An 18,619-nucleotide genomic window follows, 5' to 3' on the forward strand; every position below is an offset into this window, starting at 1 on the left:
CAGGGTTTTTTCTACAATCAATATGTTTCTAAAACAATCATGTTTTTTCTCAAAACAATCATAAATGTTTTGAAAACAATCACCAATGCTTTTCTAAAAAAAAGTGCGATCATGCACAGCTGGCCAACAGGCCAAGGATGAAAAAAAAGTGGTGACCCTTATACAGAATAAATCTGCCTTGCCTGGGGACATGTTTATGTACGTCAGGTACAGGTATCCTGATAGAAGACTAAGATCCTGGTGTTGAAGAGACAAGAACAAGCTATTAGGTAAAAGGTCACCTGATTAGAATCGTTATAGTCGTGTGGATGGGATAATGTATGTAACATGGGGTATACATAATTGGACTACCCTAAAAGACATGACACATGGACCACGTAACCCATCTGGAAAGAGCACCAGAGGATACAGGACAATGAAGTTTCCTAAAGTAAATAAGGATTTGAGGATCAAGCGTTCTGAGATCGATGTTCAAGCTTCCTATTCTGTAAGACATCTAGCTACAAAGAGATTTGGTCGCTCAGGAAAGGCAGGATAATCCACTGGTGTTGAAAATGTTTTGTAGAGCTGGAAATTGAGAACTGAATTTCAGGAGAACACTGCCTAGCCGAAACATCCATAGGATTGCTGTCTGAAAAGCAAAATTATGGTCAATTTTGCTGATAGACCTATCAGAGAGAGATCGGGATTCTCAGGCCAGGCATTGAACACAATAAAGACTAAGTTACCATATCATAACATTTGATATTTCGGCAAAGGAGGTCTACTTATACTTGTCCTTATTCCTTTTTTAATAGTCGAATTACTGGATGCTCCCCCACAAGTTTCCCATCTACAAAGTGTGGTGTATACAATGGTCGATCTACGTGTGTTCAACATTCTGTAAGACTTACATGAAGACGCTAGGTAGCTTAATATATTTGCTACAATAGTGACAGTGCCACAGCATTTAATTGAGCGTGTCAGTTTGACTGAATTGTAACTTGTCATTGTGATCTGTAACATTTTAATAACAACACATTATCAGTGAATACTCATGCCCTTCTTTCTGAAGCTCCTGCGTCTCATAATGATGGCGACAAACAGATAGGATTCCAGGTAGAAGGTGGACACTATGATACCGCAGTCGGCAGCAAACGAATAGAATACCAGGTAGAAGGTGGACACTATGACGCTGCAGTCAGCAGCAAACAGATAGGATCCTAGGCAGAAAGTGGGTACAATGATGCAGCAGTCAGCAGCAAAAAGAAAGGATCCCAGGTAGAAGGTGGGCACTATGATGCCGAAGTCAGCAGCAAACAGATAGGATCCTAGGTAGAAAGGTAGGGTAGGGTTGCCAGAAAGGAGATCCTAGAAGAAGGAGTCCGAAATTGCTTTATACCAAAACAAATGATAACCAAATCTGCAGCTCTACTCCGAGAAGCCACATTAGTAATTCAAAGCACCTATTTCTTTACAGTACAATGTAGAAAAGAAACATTTTTAAAAGATAAGGAACACCAGTGTTAATAAAACGACCGAGCAGTCCAGTTGATTCACATACGTTTTACTGTTGTAAATATTTCAGTGCAAAGTGTAGTGGGGTGCTATGACCACAAATTTATTTATTTTAGAAAATTTGTTAAGCGCACGAATACCCAAGAGTGTCTTGGCGCTGAGGAACCGAGCCTACCTAGCCGGCTCTCTTCGAAATATTTCAAGCAATCTTTCAAGCAGTGCATTAATTGTAATCACAAAGGCATTACAACTGTTGTGGGGAAATTCTTAAACTGCTGAGCTGGGATGATACTTTTATTCTTCTGTACAGCAGTCTCTCTCAATAAATACTGCTTCAATCCAGTTATTTTTCAGTCAACTGCTGTCTTTCCTGGTCACCAACTCTGAGCAGTGTTTTCTTCTTTGCACAACTGTGTCCCATAGTCACAGCTATCTCAGCTCTCGTTTCCTCTGTTTCACTGCTTCTTTCCTGGCACTTTTTCTTTTGTTGCGGTCTCATTTTCTTTGTGCAACAGTCTCTCACAATTAAGGCTCTCTCATCTTCAGTTCCCACATCGCTGCAGTGTACTGTGAAAGGTATACACCCATGGCAGGCTCTTCTCTTCTTTGCACAGCTCTCTTAGCCCAAATGATCTTTTTTACCAGTGTCCGTCCAGGGCATCACCCTCCCTGCACAATCTCTTTTTTTTTAAGTATATCTTCCCATAGTTTGATAGGTTTGCTTTTAATTACCTGCTTGACTCCCTGATGTTCTCCTCCATTACTGCCTATATTATTAAAGATGCTCTATACTTTAATTCACTTACAAAGGATTTTCCTTTGACTCTTAATTCTAAATCTTCTGCACCCATGTCAGTCTAACAAGGAGGGGGGAAAGGGGTGAAATTGAATTCTCATTGGCACCTTTCCTCCTACTCCTGCAGGTTGGGCTTTGCCGGAGCTATTCCGTGTCTAGTCCTCCCCAATGTCTCTGGCTGATTACAATGTGAGTTATGTGCCTCTGTTAGTACAGGGATATGGGTATGTCTGTGTTAGTGTAGGGTGAGAGTTTTTCCCTTGCACAACTGAGCGGTGTGATTGTTTTAGGGCAAGATGACCAGGCATACCAGTTTGAGTCTAGGATGAGGGATGGAACTTTGTACATTTACAGTGAGTGCAGGGTTAGTGATGTGTATAGTGCATGCTGAAAGGGGTGAGAGTCATCAGAAGTGCATAGTAAAGTGATTGGATAAGTGCAGGGTGAACTGTGTGATTGTAGGATCAGCAGTGTTTCTTGTAAGAATGAGGAAGCATTCAGTCTGTGCTGGGCCAGCAAAGTGTATTTTGAGTGCAGGTTGAATAGTGTGTATTGTGAATGCAGTGTTGGGGTGTACCTTTATGACCATACGAATGGTTTGCCTGAATGGGTGCAGTGTGAGTAATGTCAGTGCTGTGCATAGGGAGATCAGGGTGAAAGGATTGCTTGCAGGGTATATTTGGAGTGATGTGCCTGTGTGAATGTATGGTGAGTCAAGTGTCTGTGTTAGTGTAGTATAAGCAGTGCGTCAAATTGTTTGTACAGTGAATAATGTGCCTGCGAATGCAGCATTTCTGTGTGTTTATGAGTGCATCTAAAGTGCCTAGATGTAGGGTGAGCAATGTGTCTGTGTGAATGTAGGGTATGCGGTGAGTCTTTGTAAGTCTTGGGTGAGGAGTGTGCTGCGTGAGTCCAGGGTGAGTATGTGCCTGAGTGCAAGTTTTCAGCATGTATTGTTAGTGTAGGGTGAGGGGAATATCTGTGTAAGTGCAGGCAGCAGCACATTGCCAATGCTTGTTAGACAATTTAGCAGGGAAATGTAATTTCAAGGAACTCTTCAACTTTTGATGTTTGTGGAGGTGTCCTTTCTAATCTCACTAGAAAGTAGTATAATTTTTGCTAATATCATTCCGTAGCACCCACAAACAAATGTGTGCACACAAACAGGTTACTGCCGCACAGAGACAAAAATATTTAGAGGGAACACTGGCTGGGATCCTAGCAAGCCTATAGAGACACAAAGGTTTTACATACATCTTTATGCAGCTGAAGAAGGCTGCACACTACTTCTACACATAATCTGATTCAACAGCACAGCCTCGAAAGGTGGCACACTACTTTTATACAACCTTTGATGCAACAGTCCAGCCTTGGAGAACGGCACATTCGTTTTGCACAAAACCTGACACAATGTTGAAAACTTCCAAGGTATCTAAGGAAGAATGGATTATAAAAATAAATTGGAGAATTTTGGAAGTTGGTGAGAAGAATCTATCACTATTCCCCTCTGTTTGAACAGTGGTCAGAACCTCAGGAACCCTCACAACAATGACCAACATACCTGGGGCGGTTGGTGTACGTACATCAGACCATCCGCCCTACTTATGGTAGGCATTCTGACCTACTTGCTTCTGTTCAGGAACATTATATAAAGACTGGCTGTCTCAAACAGAAATAAAATAGGAAACAAGCATTTGCAATGCAATCGTTCTCGCCCTTGGGACCTTATATGTATTTAGCAATGCCGCATATTAGCCTGGGTGCTGAAACATCTACTGTTCTTTAACCTAGAAGCTAACTTGCCTGCTGAGAGGGAAGGAGTTCACCACCCCTGCAGGATGTGTGAACGTCTAAGACGAGCCAGAAGCAGCTGGCCACGGAGCTGAGGGTCCATCTACCTAGAGAGACATGTGCGTGCTCCTGGATTGGAGTGCAGTCTTTTCTCCGAGCGTCTGCACCACCACACTTTTGTGAAGTAGGAGGGTGACACTTTAAAACACCCCTTTCTATTTGCAATTCGAAATAAGAAGCATTACCCTTTGACAAGTCGGAAAAGCTTTCCTGACTAGTAAAAGTGGTTTAGCAGATAACAATGCACTTGCAAAACATATTTATACATGAGACCCAATCTTACTGAAATGGTGTTTTTAAATTTCCCCAAAGCAGTTACTATGAGTTTTGTTAAGTAACAGCCATTCTTGACCAGTTTGTGCGACCTTGAATTGCCCTAGGCTGAAATGGAACTGATGTCTCCTGTACTATGAAGTAAGAGGAGGAATAGACAGCTGAAAAAGAAACAGTGCCTACTACTTAAAAACTGTGTCTGGCTGCACAGCAAAGAGAGGCTGAAAGCTCGGGAGACAACCATACTCCGATGCAGTAAAGTGCGAGAGTATCAAAAATCAACAGAGTTCAGCAATACACCCTCCAAGCAGTATAATTTATCTCCGAAAAGCTGATAATCATGCAGCAGAATGCTATTTGTGCACAGGGGCGCCCAAATATAACAACTTTAAACGCCTTCAGGATGAGGACATCGATTTAAAAATACAATTGACAAGAGGACAAAAGTTCAGCTATCAAAACATTTTATCAGAGCCCTGATCTCCTGCTGTTGGTGGGCGACAAGAAAAACTTGAGAGTGACATCCTCATAAAATGGAAAACGGTTACTGTTGGGAATTTGTGACGATTGTCAACAGTGGCAGCAGTTACAGTGATTTCAAGGCTTCATTTGCAGCCCCCTATGGGCTGAGATCCAAATACAGTCTGGGAAGGCATGGCCAGGTCAAAGTGCATCATGACGGAGGCTGAATGTTCTGTAACTGATCTGAATTATTTTGCTATTAATGCCAATGTTTTGCAAAAGGTTTTGATTAAGGGCCTACCACAAAGGTTGCCACTTTCCAAAGACCCTTCAATCAGTCAATATGTAAGACAATAAGCATACACTGAGCAATACCAGGTGCAGCTCGAAGCAATTGGGGGTGAGGGCATTTTGCGCATATATATTGCCAAAATATCTTTTAGACTCCAGACTTCAACCCAAGCATGAGGCAAGATTATTCAGCAATTCACGAACACCAGAAGAAACAGATTGGTGACGGGACTGAGGAGAGAGCAAACAGAGAGCCTGCTTATACTTCAAAGTAACTGTTGGACTATTTTTACCCTGGGGTGGGGGAAAGATACTTAACTCGTCAATATAGCACCCAGCACTGCTTTTGATGCAACTTTGCTGTGACTCGTTTGTCAGTTTTCTATATGCCAGACAGGAGCACCAGCAAACTTTAGGTGCTTTTAGAGCACTTTGGTATCACTTTTAGAGGAGCTCCTCTTGCTCCTCTGAAGACATAGGAATAGCCAGGTTGGTGGAGATGGCTAAATATGGTGGACGGTAGTCCAACGGGGTACTGGAAGTTGTTACGCCTGCTCCTCTGACAGACCGTGGACCACCAGTCAAACTATAAAGGTAAGGGACAGTCTTCAAATGTAACCCAAAATAGAAAAATCACTAAAGAAAGACGGGCTGGATTGAGGGTGTGGTGGACAGGGCAATCTATCAAAAATGCAACAAAGCGAGGAGGAGCCAAGATGGCGACCGGAGCAGACGCTTGAGCGCCCGGCTCCGTCGGCCCGTGGCCTCGGACTACTATCCTGATGCCCATCCTCGCCGATTTTCGAGGTGCAACGTGTGCGAAGACGCGCTGACCGCGCTGCCGCCTTCCCGGAGTCTCAGCCCGCCCGGATGCCCGAGTTCTGGGTGCTTTTGTTCTCTGCACTGAACCCCTGCGCCATTATGGCCTTTGCCGGCCCCCTGGAAGCTCCGCAGTTACCGGACCAGCTAGCGCTAACCTGAGCCCCGCGGTCCCGATCTCACCTCGCACCACGGATCGTTGCCGGATGAGCCCGGGGAGGGACTGCCGGACACCTTCTGCACCCTGTGCCTGACGGGCTGGAGCTGTGGGGTGGGCCCCGGTGCGGCGGGTCTCCTGCTCCGCTCTGAGGACCGCGCTGTGGGAGGCTGCTGACCCCCTTCACCTATTGCCTAGCCGGCGGCGAAGAGAACCTGCGAGAAGAGAAGCGACTGTCGGCCTTCCCTGTTGCGGCGTAGACCTGAGGGGAATTGACTCCTTGCCACGACCCCCCCCCCTGGCCATTGCAACGTACAGCGGCAAAACATGGCGTTGATTGCCTGCTCGCGGCTGGGGGGTGATACTCCGGTCTCGCCCGCTGCCCACTTCGCCCTCCCTCTTCCAGACACCAGCTCCACAGTGCCGTCCCGGATTGCTGCCGATGTGGGGGCCCAGCTTCCGCTGACATGCGGCTCCGTACTGGCTGTCCTGCGGGACTTTCAACTACAGATGTGCGCTGGCCTGCAGGCGCTGAGTGAGCGGTTTGACCCCATACTGTCGGCTGCGGGTCGTGAGCGCTCTGTTTGTCATCCACAGGGCGTGGGTCTCCCGGTGCTTTTGTCCTCTTGCGGGGACGCAACGGCGGTGTATGATTGTGCTACACTGGTGCCTGCATCCGGCGTTCCCGGCGCCCGGGGTCCACCGCTCTCCACCTCAACTGTGGATACTTTGTCCCCCTGGTCATGGCTGCCTGCTTCATTGTTGCCTGCCTCACCGCGTCCGCAAGAGTATCCTGCTGAGCGATACCTAACGGCTTCGAGGAACCGTCCGCGGTGGCCTACTGCTTCTTTTTTGTGGAACTCCTGTACTTTACTTGCCAGGTCTGGATTTTATGTGGTGCAAAGAGGGACCTCAATAGATGGTCGGCGGCCATTTCGTGATCCTACTTCACCATCTTCTCACAAGCGGCCATCTTGTCTTTGTCTGCTCGGGACACGGGGCCTTCATGTGGGGGCTGGTTTAATCCCAAGCCCGCGATCGGGCCAGGGCTAGACTGACTTCTATCGCCATGGTTCATGGACGGGCTGGCCTGGGACTGGAACTGTATGTATGTTTTGTGCGCACTCGTCGCGACTTGTCTTCCTTCGCTTAAATTGTGGTGACACGGTATCTCCGCATGCAGTTTTTTGGCGTAGTGGGCTCTCAGTGTGTGGAGGCCATAGCTGGCTGATGGTTTGGGGCGCTCTGGTGTTCCGTGGGCTCCTCCCCACCTTCTTTTCTGTTTTCTTATTTTCTTTACTCTATTCCTACTTTCTCTCTTGTCTATATTTCGGGTTCATTGGGCGACAGGCACTATGCTGGGGGGGGGGGCAGGCCGTAGCCTCCGCATTGGTGTAGGGTGGGGGGGTAATACTCTGTTCTTAATTAGTTCTATGGGCCTTTTTTCTTTTATGTCTCTGCGCTCTACTTGCTTCGATTCGGGGTCCGGGTGTGGGGTGGATCGAGTGGGGGCGGCTCTGGAGGGGTGCGTACTTGCTCATGTGACTATCCTGTTATATCTCTGCACCGCCTCACTGCTTGAGATTTGACTTCCATTGTTGTTTTTACTGATGTTGCTGCTCTCCCGTGTGGTGAAGCTATCTTGCGGACTCGAATCTCCTTTGTTCTTATCCTTCACTGACTTTTTTTCCCTGATAAAATTACCTTAAAACTTAAAATTAACCTTCACCTCTCCTTCCCCGGGTGTCAAAGATATCTCCAGTATGTAACTCACAACTCGTTGTTAATCTTGACCGTTGACGCACAGGGGATGTAATGTGGGTATCAGTGCTTAACTGTATCGTGGCCGGCCTGACGGTTGTAGGCCCGTATTTGTTCTTTTAAGATGCACGAATAAAGGTTTTAAAAAAAAAAAAAAAAAAAAAAAAAAAAATGCAACAAAGCATTATACCAGCCAAACCAACGGTCCACCCACCAGCCCTGTTTATAGTTGGACAGATTGTCAGCCTTTCATAAGCATTCCCAATGGGTCTGTCGATGGAGAACTTCTTCTGAAGGAGAAACGTTTCTCGAAGAAAACCCATCAGACATTATTAAATAAAGCAGCGCTATAGAAGAACCTTATAAAATACAAATAAATTATTTTTGTATTTGACAAATACATGTTTAAACCCCTTGTGTGGCACACTGCTTTCAAGTACTCAACAGTCTGTGGTATTTTTATGGATTATTAACAAGAGTAGTGCCAGGATACAGACATATTTTTAGGTTTCCTAAACAAATCAGGTATGGATTGGGTAGAAACGACTGAATTATTTTCCTAAAACAGGAGTGAAGCCTTGATCTCAGTATTACAGGTAGCACTTCTCTCTTCATTAACGCAGAAGGAGAGGTAGTACCATCTCAAGCAAAGAACTGCCTCTCACTCTGAGAGAAGGCACACTGGCGAGAATAGTCCCCTCTGATTCCACCTGCGCCAGACTCCCTGCTGAAAGCAGTCATGCTATCGAGCTTTGACTCCTCTATTGCCAAATAAACTAGGCTCCTTGCTGACATCACAAATTATCTTTATAGTTTAGGGAATAAATCACATTTAAGATCTCCTATCAAATACCATGAATTCAAATAAATGTGTTGTTTTATTACATATCTAAAAACATACATTTCTTATTCATATGTAAAATCTAGTCATCATTGTGTGCATTTCATAGCCTCATGATTGTTCTTGCTCTATCATAACTTAGTTCATGTTAACTTTGAAGTACATTGAGTTTGATCCTGGTACACACCTCTGTAGTGTGGTTTTTAAAGGCTCGTGTATGTCCATACATGGGTGGTCTTTGGATGTTTGGTTACGTATCATTAATACAGATTTATAAAGTATTGGGTTTCACATTTCTTAGTCCACTAATGGCCGTACAAACCACTTGTTCAGTTTAGAACTTGTTGCTGAAAGTAATGAGTGAAAGTAATGAGTTTTGCCCTGGAGCAAACCCCTGCAGTGTGTTATGTATAGGATGGGTGTGCTGAAGAGCAGTCTTGTTGCTGTTCCTGACTGGCTGGGTGGTGGTGTGGTAATTATGATGATGATGGTCGGCAGCAGGATAAACTTCCCAGACTCAGCACATTGTTAAAATGACCTCGGTGGAAAGCATTCGTTTTTACTATCTTTGGCTACTGAAGATGTATCCTTTCTTCTGATGTGCATATTATATTGGTGAACTCCTTCAATTAAGCAAGGCTGGGCCATAAGAACACTGTATATTTGGCAGCTCCAGCAACACAAAAGCACCTTACAGATGATTCAGAATCCTATGATCTATCTTATTTGTGGTCTGAGGACGTCCCAACTGCATCACAAAGTTTCACTGTTTGCTCACGAGGCAGCACATACTTTTTACGTCCATTCATTCACCGGCAGTTTATAAAACAAGAGTTTCTTTTTACTTGTAAAAACAAACCTGAATATCATTTGTGTCAAAAATCAGTATCTTTTTTGTTCCTTTACTTCTGAATCCAGATTTTTTTCCAGTGCCAAGGTTCAAGAAATGTAGAGCAGGGAGTCGATAGTTCTGGACTCTAAGTGTGAATTCTTTACTGCTCAAGATTCAATCTTTACTTAACCATAAAGCTTTCAGAAACTTATCAAGAACTAAACTTTTGCGTCAGCTCTCTCTCCGATCAATACTTTCGCCATCATGCACGGATTCTGTCCTTTCACCAGTTAGGAGTTGCTTGGTTGATTCTCTGTAAATAAGGTCTCAAATATATCCATATACAATTAATCTGACAAGGAATCATTTACATAGTCAGTGGTGAGCCAGCACATTTCCCAAGGATCCAGCTTGATATTGGACACCTCTGGGGAAGTGCCACAATGGTGGGTGCATTTACAGATGCATGTGAAGAGTGAAATGAGCATAATTTCTCCTGCGTCTGGGCTTCAGAGGTAAATGTTGTGCGCTGCAAGCTTTAAGTCTCAGAGTTACAGGTCACAATTTTCTACTTTTACTACTTGTGCCTTTGGACGTTGTTCTCTAGCAGCTGTCATTGAACCAGTTATTGCACAAAATGACCAATCACCAAAATCAGCTAGAAATATTCTCCAGTCTGTTCTTGTTAAACTTATTCATGTGTGTTGAGTTTATAGGTTTTACCACTAATCCCTGTAGTTAGCTGGAAATCTTTCCCACAACACTTCCAAATCTACTACAATGGTATGGTTTCTCCCCTGTTTGTGTTTGTGTAGTGCACTTTAATGGCTTTTCCCCTAAGTGGGTTCGCTGAGGAATTCTTAATGTTGAAGGTGCACTAAAACTACTTCCTTATTCACTGCAGTGGTAGTGTTTTCACCTGTGTGTGTATGCTTATGGTTCCTTAATGCTGAGTAACGACTAAAACTACTTCCACATTCACTGCAGTGGTAGGGGTTTCTCACCTGTGTGTGTTCGCTTATGTCTTTGTATTTATGAAAATTGACTAAAGCACTTAACACACTCACTGCACTTGAAAGTTTTTTCCCCTGTGTGTGTTCGCTGATGATTCCTTAATTTTGAGGAACGACTAAAACTATTTCCACCTTAATTGCAATCAGATGGTTTTTCCAATTAGACGGTTTTTCCCGTGTGTGTGTTCGCTGATGTCGCAGCAGAATTGTTAATAGACTAATGCTCTTCATACATTCACGGCACTGTAAGGGCTTTTCAATCAATCAATCAATCATAGCATTTATAAAGCGCGCTACTCACCCGGAGGGTCTCAAGGCGCCGCGGGGGGAGGGGTCCGTGACTGCTCGAAAAGCCAGGTCTTGAGTTGCTTCTTGAAGGAGAGATGGTCCTTGGTCAGCCGAAGGTGGATGGGGAGGGAGTTCCAGGTCTTGGCTGCCAGGTAGGAGAAGGATCTTCCTCCGGTGGTGGCTCTGCGGATGCGTGGTACGGCGGCGAAGGCGAGACTGGTCGATCTTAGCTGGCGGGTGGGCGTGTAGAAGGTCAGGCAGCTGTTTAGGTACTTGGGCCCTAGGTCGTGGAGAGCCTTGTGTGCGTGGGTTAGGAGTCTGAACGTGATCCTCTTGCTGACGGGGAGCCAGTGCAGGTCTCTCAGGTGGGCGGAGATGTGGCTGTGTCGGGGGATGTCCAGGACGAGTCATGCGGAGGCGTTCTGGATGCGTTGGAGTCTTTTCTGAAGTTTGGCTGTGGTTCCAGCGTAGAGGGTGTTCCTGTAGTCCAGACGGCTGGTGACGAGTGCCTGGGTGACCGTCTTCTTGGTTTCGGTGGGGATCCATCTGAAGATCTTACGGAGCATGCGAAGGGTGTTGAAGCATGATGATGAGATGGCGTTGACTTGTCTGGTCATCGAGAGGGAGGAGTCCAGGATGAAGCCCAGGTTGCGTGCGTGGTCTGTTGGTTTTGGGAGTGGCGCCCAGGGCAGGGGGCCACCAGGAGTCGTCCCAGGCAGAGGGCGATGATCCCAGGATGAGGACTTCCGTCTTGTCTGAGTTCAGTTTCAGGCGGCTGTTCTTCATCCATTCGGCGACGTCTTTCATCCCTTCCTGTAGGCTGGTTTGGCGGTGGTGGGGTCGTTGGTGAGGGAGAGGATCAGCTGGGTGTCGTCGGCGTAGGAGAGGATGTTGAGGTTGTGTTGGCGTGCGATGGCTGCGAGGGGGCTCATGTAGACGTTGAAGAGGGTTGGGCTGAGGGATGATCCTTGTGGTACGCCGCAGATGACTTCGGTGGCCTCGGATCTGAATGGGGGGAGGCGGACTCTCTGAGTTCTTCCGGCGAGGAACGAGATGATCCACTTCAGTGCCTTCTCTTGGATTACCGATGTTGCTGAGGCGCTGTACTAGGGTGCGGTGGCAGACAGTGTCGAACGCTGCAGAGAGGTCCAGGAGGATGAGGGCCGCTGTTTCCCCGTTGTCGAGCAGGGATCTGATGTCATCGGTGGCTGCGATCAGTGCGGTCTCGGTGCTGTGGTTGGCTCGAAAACCGGACTGCAAGGGGTCGAGGGAGCCGTTCGTCTCGAGGAAGGCGGCGAGCTGTCTGTTGACGGGTTTCTCGATGACTTTGGCAGGAAAAGGGAGGAGCGAGATGGGGCGGAAGATCTTGAGGTCGGAGGGGTCCGCTGTTGGTTTCTTCAGGAGGGAGCTGAGCTCGGCGTGCTTCCAGCTCTCCGGGAAGGTGGCGGTGTGGAAGGAGGTGTTTATGATGTCCCGTAGGTGGGGTGCGATGATGGAGTCGGCCTTGTTGAAGACGTGGTGGGGGCAGGGGTCGGCAGGTGATCATCATGCGGGTGGTGTCTTCAGTGCTGACCGGGGTCCAGGCGCAGAGGGTGGTGGTGGGGGGCGTAGGTTCGGCGGTTGTGTGCGTGGTTGGTGCGCCGAAGCTGTTGTGTATGTTGGCGATCTTGCGGTGGAAGAACGAGGCGAGAGAGTCGCAGAGGTCTTGTGAGGGAGTGATGTCGTTGTTTGCGGCGCCGGGTTTGGAGAGCTCTTCCCCTGTGTGTGTTCGCAGATGACTTCTGAGATTTGAGGAATCACTAAAACTACTTCCACATTCATTGCAGTGGTATGGTTTTTCTCCAGTGTGTGTTCGAATATGTTTTTGTAGGTCTGATGACCCACTAAAGCTCTTTACACATTCACTGCACTGGAATAGCTTTTCCCCTCTGTGTGTTCGCTGATGACTCCTGAGATTTCAGGAATCACTAAGACTATTTCCACAATCATTGCAAGAGTATGATTTTTCCCCAGTGTGTGTTCGTTTTTGTAGGTCCAATAACCGACTGAAGCTCTTCACACATTCACTGCAATGCTATGGTTTTTCCCCTGTGTGTGTTCGCTGATGTCTTCGAGGATTTCATAACACACTGAATCTCTTCACAAATTTATTGCAAAGGTATGGATTTTTCCCCAGTGTGTGTTTGCTGATGTGTTTGGAGTTGTGATAAGAGACTGAAGCTCTTCACACATTCACGGCACTGTAATGGCTTTTCCCCTGTGTGTGTTCACTGCTGAATCCTGAGATTTGAGGAATTACTAAAACTACTTCCATATTAACTGCAATGGTATGATTTTTCCCCAGTATGTGTTCGCTGATGTCTTTGAAGAACTGATAACTTAATGAAGCTCTTCACACATTCACTGCAATGGTATGGTTTTTCCCCAGTATGCGTTCGCTGATGAATCCTGAGATCTGAGGAATTACAAAAACTACTTCCACATTCACTGCAATGGTATGGTTTTTCCCCAGTATGTGTTCGCTGATGTCTTTGGAGATTTGATAACACACTGAAGCTCTTCACACATTCAGTGCAATGGTATGGTTTTTCCCCAGTGTGTGTTCGCTGATGTCTTTGGAGTTGTGATAACTGACTGAAGCTCTTCACACATTCACTGCAATGGTACGGTTTTTCCCCAGTGTGTGTTCGCTGATGTCTTTGGAGGTGTGATAACATACTGAAGCTCTTCACACATTCACTGCAATGGTATGGTTTTTCCCCAGTATGTGTTCGCTGATGTCTTTGGAGATTTGATGACCGACTGAAGCTCTTCATACATTCAGTGCAATGGTATGGTTTTTCCCCAGTGTGTGTTCGATGATGAACTTGGAGTTGTGATAACCGACTGAAGCTGTTCACACATTCACTGCAATGGTACGGTTTTCCCCCCATGTGTGTTTGCTGATGATCTTTTAGGAGTGCTAACTGACTAAAGTTCTTCACACATTCATTGCAATTGCACGCTGCTTCTCCTGTGTGTGTTTCCTGATGGCTCTTTAGCAGTGATGACAAACTAAAGCTCTTGCTGCTTGTGTATGATTTTTCTTTCTTGGTTAGTGTCTCTGGGTCAGGCTTATATTTGTCTGCATCCCATGACTGCGTTTCCTGAGGAGCCAACATGGTTGATAAAGCACTTGTGTTATTCGCACAGTCCCTGTATGTGTGTGGTATTTTGGATGGCTGATTTCAGATTTGACAATGAAATACAAGACTCACCAACTACATATATTATAATTGTGGCAAGTAAAGCTTCTTTGTAGTTGGTTATGTCTTTAGATTGCGGAATGGTTTTGCACGTTTATGAGTGAAGATTAGTCTTCCTGCTGGTCGAAGCAAATTGGGACAGTCTGTTGTAGATTAGAGACCCTCTCTTTCCTTTACCCTTCAGTTGTCTGGCTCCACTCCCTTGTGCTTTTCTCTTGTTCTTGTGGTTTGGGCAGAAAGAGTTTACAATACACCTAGCGTGCTGAATGGTGGTCTGCCATCATTACAGGAAGCAGAGCAATGCTGTATCCACCTCATACCGAACACATGATCAAAGCTGTTGGTGGAGGCCTGTTTATTCAGGAAGTGGTTTGTCAGTGTTGTTGCCTTAATTTTCTAGAGGTCATTTCTTTAGTCCTGTTGCGTGGAGGTGCACAGCTCAGACTCTTACATCCACTGAATTGCTCTGGACTGCCTCTTCCAGGATCGCTTGGAGGTGCACAGCTCAGACTCTTACATCCACTGAATTGCTCTGGACTGCCTCTTCCAGGATCTTATCAGTTTATGTTCAGGTTCCTCAGTCTCGATGCAGATCTTTTCCTGAATACTGGAGCTCATTTTTTCTAACCACTTTTTTTCAGATTTGCACGATAACTGTCATTATTCACGATCATTTTTGCATTCAAGGCTGGTTTCCTAGTGGATGTAAAGAGATTTAAAATCACTAAATGGAAATGTAAGAGAATGTGAATACACAATATTTAACTAGTTGTAAAAGACATCTCGTCATGACCATTTATGAAAGTTACCAAGAGATATTTCACCATACACAGATATTTAACTAAATGTTCTATTGAACATGTCACATTTTACTTAATTCAGAAAAGGAGGTGACTTTCCGGTGTTCACACAGTAACTTAGTACAGAAAGAGTACACATGGAGTGCCCACTTGCTAGAGGTACAGCTTTACGAAGACGCACATGACTAAGATTTCATTTAAACAAGAAGGGATTGTGTAAGAAGAGATGGATCAGGATGTGCTGCTGTAACTTCAGTTTCAGGAAATGTATAACAGCAGTAACCCTTTCAAGAACTATATGACAAAGAAAATTCTTCATAAAGTATATAATAAAGGTAATGCTCCAGGAAGTATATAATAAAGGTAACGCTTAAGGAAGTATATAATAAATGTAACGCTTAAGGAAGTATATAATAAAGGTAACGCTCCAGAAAGTGTATAATAATGGTAACGCTCCAGGAAGTATATAATAAAGGTAACACTTCAGGAAGTATATAATAAAGGTAATGCTCCAGGAAGTATATAATAAAAGTAACACTTCAGGAAGTATATAATAAAGGTAACGCTCCAGGAAGATTAAAGTAAAGGTAACGCTTCAGGAAGTATATAATAAATGTAGCTCCATTCACACTCTTCTTGACAGTACTTTCCAGTTTACACTGGAGCAGCTGAAGTTCCAACTCCTGTCTTTACTTTTCTGTTTGTTAAGTTATCTTTGCCACATTCCTAGGGATGGTTCAAGCATTTGTTGGGAGATTGCAGCATTTATTATAGAGATTCCATCACAACCAGTAATATACCTGTGATGTCTCTGCTGCCAATACGTGTCTGCTTTTTGTCTTTTTCTACTTTACCCTGGTATCAGACAATGTTTTGCGTTTGGTACCAGCATGCTTCTCGGTGGGTGGATGGAGCATTGGCAGAGTGGGACAAGATGTCCATTGCTTTCAGGTGAGTGCATCATTTACACCGTTGGGAATTTCTTAAAATCAGCTTTACCTTACTCCCCATTCATCACCTTCCATACTCCCTTATGTTTGCATACTCGCTCAGCAGGGTTCATTGACAGCTAAAGCATGGGATTGACTCGAGCAACACAGCAGACAGCAGGTAATGGTCTGATAGACAAACTACATGGTTGGCAGTAGAAGGATCAAAAGCGTCTTTAGAGAAACTCGCCCGGGACATAAAAACTGAGGAAGTGCACAGGTAGCTACTTATGAGGTACAAACAGAGGAGGCGAACATGTAGTTTCGGTCTGTTTCAGGCTTTTACTGGTCTGGGAATTAGTGTGCACTGTATCTTAATACTGCGGCTGATAAAGGCATTTGCTGCAAGGGTGTTACCACTTTGATCCTTTATAAGAGGGGAGCAGAACCTTAGAAAGCACAACACCTGAAGGCTGCCTGCCCTGAGGGGCAAGTGAGGGTCCAGGCGTCAGACAATATCATCAAGGGACATAAAAGGATCCTAAGAAACACAGCGGCAGAGAGGCGAAATCGTCAGCCCAGATGGAGAAGAGCTGGGTCCTCCACTGTTTACGGATCAGTAAGTGATATTGAATCTTTCTAAGGATAGGAGGCATAGAATTCCATCAGGTCAGAGCTAAGACATGGAAGGAGAAACCTCCTGTTCTGGCTCTGCTCTGACGAAGGATGTGGGCCAGGCTTAAATTGGTGGAGCGTAGTTTCTGGAGGGCATGTAAAATCGCATCCAAACAGCTAGACTGGGTACTCCTTGGATCTCTGTTTTTTTCTGTAAAGTTTTAAACAGTTGCCGTGCATCCATTTGGCCAACGCTGATACACTTTTTTAAGATTTGACACAAAAGCCAGTCGACTCTGCCGACAGGGAAAAAATTAGCTGAGTGTCATCAGCATATGACACTAGTGAGATATTCCAAAATGTTTCCCTACCTCCGCCAGAGGTCTGATGTAAATATTAAAAAGGGTCGAACTGAGCTCCGAACCCCGAGGGATGCCAGGGGCCAGTCCTCTTTGTGATGAGGCGAAAGGGGGGGGGGGGTTAACTTTAAAAGACTAATCCTTTAAAAAGAAGGTAAACCAGTCCAGACCTTTGCCCTGTACCCCCAGGTCAGTGATGAGAGTTATTATTATTGCATGTGAGACCGTGTCGAAGGCCGCACTTAAATCTAGGCGTATCAGAGCCTGGGATTTGCCAGCATCTGTAGTACTGCAAAGGGATTCAGTAACTGTTAAAAGAGCAATTTCGGTGCTGTATGATCTAAATCCATTTTCGGGAACAATCTAATATTTTATATTGTTCAAATATTTTGGTTAGGAGATTGTTTACATGTTTCTCCCCATCCTTGGACAGAAACGACAGAAGAGAAATGGGTTGATAGTTGTCTGGCTGAGTGGTATTTAGCGATGGCTTTTTTAGAAGACGGATAACCTTGGGGGGGTTTCCATGATATTGATACTTCTTCAGTGCTCAGCAAGAGTTTGGCTAATTCCAGAAATATGGGTGTGATCCTCTCTTGAAATTTTAAAATATAATCATGTTTGAATGGATCATCCGGAGATCCAGATTTCACTTGATGCATTAAGGTGGAAATAGAATCTGTGTCAAGTAGAGCCAATTGGTCCAAGGGAGCCCATTGCGAGTGGTAGGTCCCTGTGTCAAGAGACAGGTTTGACTACTTTCTCACCCCTGTTAAAGTATAGATAAAGATCATTGACCAAGCTTGCTGCAGTGGCTGTTAGAAGCTTCCGCTAATTCAGGAGTGGAGGTGGGTTTAATTAGATTGTTCACAATAGAGAAGATTTCCTTTGAAAGCTTGCTGCTGTTTTTGATTTGTCTGCAAATAATTCGACCCAGGCTGTTTTGATCAGTTTCTTGTAGCATTTAATCTCTCTCATGTATTGCATTCATACTGCAGCATCATAGAATTTGTGCCAAGCACAATCTAGTTCTTTGAACTGCTTCTTCTACGAGTAATGCTTCATTGGACCAAGCAACTGAGGGGCTGCTTCCTACTTTTATAGAGCTTGGCAGGAATAAAATGATCCAAGACAGAATTGAGCCATGCTTTGGTGGAAGTCTCCGCCCGTTCAATACTGGAGTCACAGTCCTTTCGATAAGCCTTGAAAAGGCAGATGGGTCCAGTTTATGACACTACTTTCTCATTGTGGGGTTACCGATAATGTTTTTCAACGCTAGGTGTATCAATGGTCATAGGCACCAAATAATGGTTTGACCAGGTCCCTGGGGAGCAGTTTGAAGGGTGGCCAGGTTGGGAAAAACAGGGTCCAGCAGATGGCCGGCCTCATAGCTGAAAGATTTACTGACTAAGCGAATTGGAAAGTGGCCAGGTCATTAGTAAAGTCCTGGATTGCTTTATTGTTGATTAGATCAAGATGAAGATACAAGTCCCCAATTATGCTCAAGTTAGACAATTGAAGTGAGTGCAAGCTAGAGCACTCTATTAGAGATTCCCTGGGGACGCATTGGAGCAGGGTCGGGGCACTGACTACAGTCCCCAGGCTCCACTGTACGCATAACTCTTCCCATGCCCGGAGGCACTTAAAGGCAGCTGTGAGGTCCCGCTGTGGGAGATGCATCGGAGCAGAGCCGGGGCACTGACTACAGCAGCCAGGCTCCACCGCACGAAGCATCACTCTTCCGGCACCTAGAGATGCTTAAAGTTAGCAGCGTGGTATCTCTGCACAAG

General features: G+C 45.3%; 1 pseudogene across 1 annotated transcript in view; it reads right to left on the minus strand.

Annotated features, from left to right (window-relative positions):
- Positions 1 to 12,704: 12,704 nt before the first annotated feature.
- The window catches only part of LOC146839514 (uncharacterized), a 166,252-nt pseudogene continuing 160,337 nt past the window's right edge, over positions 12,705 to 18,619 (minus strand). Inside the window, exon 3 of the transcript XR_014981099.1 lies at positions 12,705 to 13,806. The product of XR_014981099.1 is annotated as an uncharacterized LOC146839514 (transcript). The remainder of the gene's footprint in view (positions 13,807 to 18,619) is intronic.

This window comes from Triturus cristatus, chromosome 4_1 (assembly GCF_964204655.1).
Source record: "Triturus cristatus chromosome 4_1, aTriCri1.1, whole genome shotgun sequence".
Taxonomy (NCBI): domain Eukaryota; kingdom Metazoa; phylum Chordata; class Amphibia; order Caudata; family Salamandridae; genus Triturus; species Triturus cristatus.